Source organism: Microtus oregoni, unplaced genomic scaffold (genome assembly GCF_018167655.1).
Source record: "Microtus oregoni isolate MIOR12 unplaced genomic scaffold, Mior012 000001F_ref0000356, whole genome shotgun sequence".
Lineage (NCBI taxonomy): Eukaryota > Metazoa > Chordata > Mammalia > Rodentia > Cricetidae > Microtus > Microtus oregoni.
In genome coordinates this window covers 81,623,668-81,630,982 of record NW_024543060.1, presented here as the reverse complement: position 1 = coordinate 81,630,982, position 7,315 = coordinate 81,623,668, and the positions used below count along the sequence as shown (strand labels likewise).

At 42.1% G+C, this 7,315-nt stretch overlaps 1 pseudogene; it reads left to right on the top strand.

Annotated features, from left to right (window-relative positions):
* The first annotated feature begins 6,069 nt into the window (after positions 1–6,069).
* LOC121460587 lies at positions 6,070–7,063 on the top strand (annotated as a pseudogene).
* The last annotated feature ends 252 nt before the right edge of the window (positions 7,064–7,315 follow it).

Sequence of the window (7,315 nt, the reverse complement as noted above, 5' to 3'; positions counted from 1 at the left end):
ACGTATCCCCAGCTTTAAGCATGTTTTCATACATATAGCTACCATATTTTTACACATAGTAGTGTATATTTTCCTTGGTGAGGTGACGCTTCCTATCCTTTTCAAATTTTAAATAAATTGTTTTCTTATTGCAGGATTTTAACAGTCATTTGTAGATTTAAGCTTTTCATAAAATATTCATTTTACAAACACTTATGTCCAGTGTTTGGCTCTTTGTATTCTTTTAACAATGCATTTTATCAGAGAAGAATTTCTTTAATTTTAGTAAATTTTAAGAGATCACACTTTCTCTAGTGGAAATAGTGTAACTTAATCAGATTACCAAAGGAATCACAAGTTAACAATAATCAAAGGGGTGTGACCATAGTGTCAGAAAAGACAGAAACACAGTGCATATGCAAATCCATGCATAGACTGTATAACAGATGAGGTTAGAACTTGGGAAATGGAGCCTCCATATAGGTGAGAAAGAATTTGGAAGAGGAAGCATGACAACCAAATGAGAGATAGAAACAGAGAGTTTTACTTTGTGTTCATGCCAAATCAAATATAGTCATGTAAAAGAAAAAAGGCAAAAACTCTAGAATATGACTGGGCAGTGGAGGTATATGGCTTTAATCCCAGCACTAAAGAGGCAGAGGCAGGTGGATCTCTGATATCAAGGCCACCCTCGTCTACAGAGCCAAATTCCAGAACAGCCAGGGCTACACAGAGAAAACCTGTTTCAAAAAAAACCAAACAAACAAAGGGGAGAGATGGAAGGAAGGAAGGAAGGAAGGAAGGAAGGAAGGTCCTAGAATACAAAAATTATTCGGGAATTGAGAAACCCTAAAGTTAAACCATAGATTCTGCCACATAAAAATACAAAGGCATCTTCTCTGGAACACCAGAGATAATATAAATTACAATACTGCATCACAAGAGTGTCACTGATTCCTAGAAGCTCTTAAAAGTGGTTCAAAACGACAAAAGCAGAAGTCAAAATCATAAAAATGCTTCCGAAAGGTTGGCTCATAAAAGAAAGAGTAAAGAAGAATAAACATGAAGAAGGAATTACACAAATTCAGACTAAAACAATAATAACTTACTACTTCACATCCACCAGATTATGTAAGAAATATACACACTCATCTTTAGTGCTGGAGATGCAGCCTGGGGCGGAACACTGGCCAACCATGCTAGAGTTCAATGACAAGCATCAATGAAAGAGAGGGGAGTCAGGAGTCATTACGACTATGACAATAGACACTGTGTATAAGAAAATGACTCTAATTTTGAAGGAAATCAAACAATGTATGTTGTACAGTTTAAAAATATGTAGAGCCTATGACTTACAATCCTGCTGTTTATAATTAATCTAAGGGAAATATCTGACACAAAAAGGCCCCTGACTCATTTGAAATAGCAAAAATATGGAAAAATGCCGTGTGCAGGAACCTAACTAAATTATTCATATATGATAACTTAATTACAGAGGTAAGTGACATACACAGTCCTGGATGCAGAGGCTACTTAGAAAACTAATGGTATATAAAAATCTCTAGAAAAATATTTCTTCTTATGTACACATAAAAAAGCACAGGATTATATGAGGCAAAATATCAACAAACAGTGCTGGCAGCGGCGTCATAGATGAGTTATTTTAATTTATCTGTACAAATACAAATTTTATAATATTTGCTACCAATTTTATAATATTTTATTTGGTCAAGCTTGAAAGTTAGAGGGTAGAGAGAAAATGGTTGCCCAATCAGCGGCTGAGACAAAGACAAAGATCGGATGCTGAGGATAAACTTTGCCTGGATCACGTCTTTCCAGGCCAGTCAGGATTGTGGAAACGCTGTGAGGTTAAGGAGCAGTCCAGGAGAACCCTTCAACGACCCAGAAGCCTCCAGCTGATGCTGCTCCTCTGAGAGTAATCGCAGCGGAGCAAAGAAAGTGAGTGATTAAATGGTGATCCCACAGAGGCTATTTGACGATAAATATGTAGCTTTCCTTTTCCTTCTTGTTGGAGATTCTGAAAACGCCTGACATTTCCTGACAGAAATTCGCACATCTATCGCGCACCACTAGTCCTACATGCGAACTCATTTTCTACAACACACAGAATCTGTTGACAAATCTCAATCTCTCTCTCTCTCTCTCTCTCTCTCTCTCTCTCTCCCTCCCTCCCTCCCTCCCTCCCTCCCTCCCTCCTTCTCTCCCTCCCTCCCTCTGTCTCTTCCCATGGCCTTCATGGAGGGATGACTCATTCCCTGCTGGGTGTTAGGTAGCTTTGCCCTCAATCACTGAGTGAATGATTTGGAAAGCCTCTGTGGCTGAATGTATTGGAGCTAAACGATGCAGTGGGGAAGATGGGGTCAGAGAAAGAGCATAGCATGCCAGATTGTCAAATGGTGCGTGGCCAGCACCAGCAACACCACACAGATGGAGAGGCTGTGACTATATTGCAGGTACTGCCGCAATTAGAGCATCCGTACAGGTTCCCTTGGATATTGGAATATGGTGTCAATATTCTCAAAAATACAGACGGTGTTTTAATATATATAATAGATCGCCTCTCACCATCTGGAGCCAGGAGTCTTCTGCTTGGATTCCCGTATCAGTGACCACGTTTTTGTTGCATGAGTAACAATTAGAAGACACAGTTCTCCTCTGTCTGTCTGTCTGTCTCTGTCTCTCTATGTCTTATTCTCTCTGTGCTCGCTCTCTCTCTCTCTGCTCTCTCTCTCTGTTCTCTCTCTCTCTCTCTTTCTCTCTCTCTCTCAACTGATAACCTTAGTATTTTCATTTTCTCTCTCTGAATTTCTCTCTCTGGCCTTATCAGCCTTTTCTGTTTGGAAACGATGGGGTCTCTGATTCTGTGCCGTTCTTCCCTGCTACCCATTCATCCTATACTAGCATGCTCACAGACATAGTAAAGACGATGCAACCATAATATTCCAGGAAGAGGTGAGATGCCGGCTGAATTACAACAACAAGCAGAGGAAGGAATCTCTGCCATGAGCTCTGCTGTGACATGACTAGAGAAGGAAACAGCCCTTTCCACAGCTGCGCTGAAGACAGGGCAAAACAATTACTCAAAATACCACCCTATCTCAGTGGCAGGGGAAAATCTTTGAGATATTGATTTGTGTTCTTCTCTATGCATTAAGGAGAAAGCCAGGCTCCTCATGCATACAGGCTTCAGAGGACCTTCACATATTACTAGACCTGACGGCACAATCGGCACACAGACATTTCTTTCCTGTAACTGAGTTTCTAGGTAAAAATCTACAAATAATTGAATAAGAGCAATAGGAAACAAACGTGCTGTGGTTGAATTGTGCTCTTCCAAGGTGATACTTGCCAGTCTGAATCCCTGGTACCCATGAATCGGACCTAATTTGGAAATAAAGCCATTGCACAATCAAGTTAGGGTAAAATAAAGCTAAATCAAGTGAGCTTTAATTCAATGAGTTATGCCACATGTGAACACAAAAGCACAAAGACCGTGGGAAGGGCATCCTGTGACGATGGAGGCAGAGGTTTGTATGTATCAAGTTAAGAGATGCTTATAATCTCTAGCAACCAACAGGAGCTAAGAGAGAAGAAACCGATCTCAGAAAAAATCAATTGTGCCTGTACCATGTTGATATATGTCAGTCTCTATAACTATGAGAGAACAAATTTTTTTTGTTGCAAACAACTCAGTTTGGGTAAATTTTTATGGAAGCTGTAGCAATCCACTTCCAGAAAGGCCTTGTGGGTAAATCGAGATTCTACTGAGAATATAACAAGGTCATGGGTAAGACAAGAAAGATCTCTGGTCAGTGTTGCTCTGTATCCTCTTAATTGAGTGGTAAGCAGCAATGTAGATGAGGTCTCAGTTGTTTGTTTTCTGCCCTATCGAAGAGAGAAGAGATTTCATCTAAACCATGGCCATGCTCAATAACCCCTAGCTCTTATTTTAACACTTGGTGTCCTCATTGTCAGCAACTCAGAGCTGGCAACAGGACCCAGGACCAACCACCCAAGATCTTGAACCTGTGGACTGAACCTTATCCTACCACCCATGGAACCACCTTGGAAAAGCACAGAGATCCTCATCCAGTTACAGCATGCATCTCTGCAGGGGAGAGAATGTCTCAGAGTGTGCTTGCCTATGACCCAATGCTGTGGATGTCAGAAGTCAAACTGAGTTAAGGAAGAGAGAACAAACACACCTCTCTCATATCTTTATGACTAGCTACCCCTCACTTTGAGCTGCACTCATGCACAGGAATAAAAATGGGTGGAAGAAATATAACATATTTTCATTATGTTACTATTCTTGATTTACACAGTCATACTGGTCTCTAGGGAAATCTCAAGTGGTTGGGACTATGAGATAGGATTTGATTCTTTAAGTGAGCCCTTGGGAAAGAGACTGCAGATCGACTCATCATGCCTATATCTCATAAGGTATCTAGATGGAAGTTTCAGAAAGCAATCGCTGCGCAGGGTAGGGGATCATTCCATCATGGGCATGAATTAAACTATCCCACTAGTCAGTGTGATTTTACAGCCTTTGTAATGTATGCCTTGGTCTGACTCTCACTCCAATATAATCACAGAACTGAAGAGGAAAGTCACCTCTAGAAGCCGAAAGTTTTCATTTCAAGCATCAGCGAAATCACTCTTCATGGTGCTCCAGTATATCTGACCCTGTCCAGTAACATTGGTTTCTTTTCTTTTCTCACAGTGACACACTACAGAGGAACGTGTCAGCGGGAAGGCGCTCAACTTTCCATACAATATACCAAGCCCACTTTGATCGCTGAGAGCCAAAAAAATTTAGTGCATGCCAGAGATCATTTAACCAGCTACAACGATTCAAACACACACACACACACACACACACATTCAGATTATATCAAAATAATACTCATCTATAAAAACTTAATGGTTGTTCCCATCTCTGAGATTTTCTTTTAATTTAATAAAAATTCCAGTTCTTAGTCAAAGATGTTAAAAAACCGAAGAAAGAGGTATGGTTCTTGGCATTGCATATGATGCTGGACACATAATCCTCTTAAACATCACATCCTGAATTTAGTTTGTCATTGGAATGTACTTGCAGAATGACTGTAAATGAGATTTTTCTTGGACAATCTTTGTTCATTTTTCAGATAATCTTTATGACTAAATATCAAGTTGTAAATATTTCACAGGCAGTAGTTAAAAGTCTAAAAGATTAGGCAAACCATAGTCTAGCCCTGGACCCTTAAGGTTAGCAGGATATGGCAAAAAGCATTCATTTGCATGTCTTCCTGAGGACTAGGAGAGCTCTGAGTTCTCCAAAGTTACTGCACAAATGCCAGCATCTTATGAGTTGATAACACATTCACCAGCAGTGCCCTATAGAGGACAGGTGGATTTAGGGAGCTGTCACGGATCCTAATCTTTCATATTTCCTTCTCTGTGTCATGACATTGTGCCTGTAATGTAGAGAATTAGTCATTTGGAGGCCAGCAACACATACTAATAAGTTCAATACATACAGCTTTGGAAAATAGGCTGTTCAATTATATAAAAGGGTTTTTCATTTCACCTAAAGTTACCTTCTTGAACCTTTGCAGGTGTGATGATATTCCATTGTACAACGAGCTCTCATTATTGACAACAGATGCCTTATTTTTAGTAAAATTGCTCCCCGGAATACTTTATATCACCTCCACACAGAAAGCAATCTACATCTTAAAGAGTACAGCAAAGCTGTCAGTGTGAACATGCAATTGCATAACAAACTCTTGACAACTAATTTCAGGAAGCAGGGCTCCGAAATCACAGCTTTCTCCTAGTGTTTCTCAAGTCACCATTGGCAAGTCAGCTCTCCTTGGGATAACCTCTTGGTAGGGCATTAAGTATATTTAGAAACTTATCTAATATAATTGTACAATGATCGTGAGAAAAAGTTGATGGCCAACAAAATTTTCGTGGAAGGAGAAGACTTCAGCTCTTAGAAGTACTTTGGAGGCTCTCTGCTCCCCCCTGTTCTAGAGATAGCTGCTTCTTTTCGTGAAGTGCCAGCCTCATTCTGGAGACACGATGGTGAAGGTTGGAGTGAACGGATTTGGCCATATTGGACACCTGGTTGCCAGGGATGCCTTCACTTCTGGCAAAGTGAACGTTGTTGCCATCAATGACCCTTTCATTGACCTAACTACATGGTCTACATGTTCCAGTATGACTCCACCCATGGCAAGTTCAAAGGCACAGTTAAGGTTGAGACTGGGAAGTTTGTCATCAACGGGAAGGCCATCACCATCTTCCAGGAGCGAGAGCCCGCCAACATAAAAATGGGGTGATGCTGGTTCCAGGTATGATGTGGAGTCTACCGGTGTCTTCACCACCATGCAAAAGGGTGGGGCCCACTTGAAGGGTGGGGCCAAAGGGGTCATCATCTCCTCACCTTCTGCGGATGCTCCCATGTTTGTGATGGGTGTGAACCATGACAAGTATGACAATTCGCTCAAGATCGTCAGCAATGCACCTCCAACTGCTTAGCCTCCTTGGCCAAGGTCATCCATGACAATTTTGGCATCGTGGAAGGACTCATGACAACAGTCCATGCCATTACGGCCACCCAGAAGACTGTGGATGGCCCCTCTGGGAAGCTATGGCGAGACGGCCATGACACTGCCCAAAACATCATTCCTGTGTCCACTGGCGCTGCCAAGGCTGTGGGCAAAGTCATCCCAGAGCTGAACGGGAAGCTCACGGGCATGGCCTTCCGTGTTCCTACCCCCAATGTGTCTGTTGTGGATCTGACATGCCACCTGTAGAAAGCTGCAAGTATGAAGACATCAAGAAAGTGGTGAAGCAGACATCCAAGGGCCCACAAAATGGAATCCTGGGCGACATTGAGGAACAGGTTGTCTCCTGTGACTTTAACAGTGACTCCCACTCTTCCACCTTCAATGCTGGGGCTGGCATTGCTCTCAATGACAACTTTGTAAAGCTCATTTCCTGGTACGACAATGAATTCGGCTACAGCAACAGAGTGGTGGACCTCATGGCCTACATGGCCTCCAAGGAGTAAGAAGCCCGCCCTGGACCACCCATCCCAGCAAGGACACAGCAAGAGAGAGGTCCTCGGCTGCTGAGCAGTCCCTGTCCTAACTAACCCTTAACACTGAGCATCTCCCTCACAGTTTCCATCCCAGACCCCCAGAATAGCAGGAGGGGGCTTAGGCAGCCCTACTCTTGAATACCATCAATAAAGTTCATTGCACTGGTTAAAAAAAAGAAGAAGGAGGAGAAGGAGGAGGAGGAGGAAGGAAGTAAAAGGAGG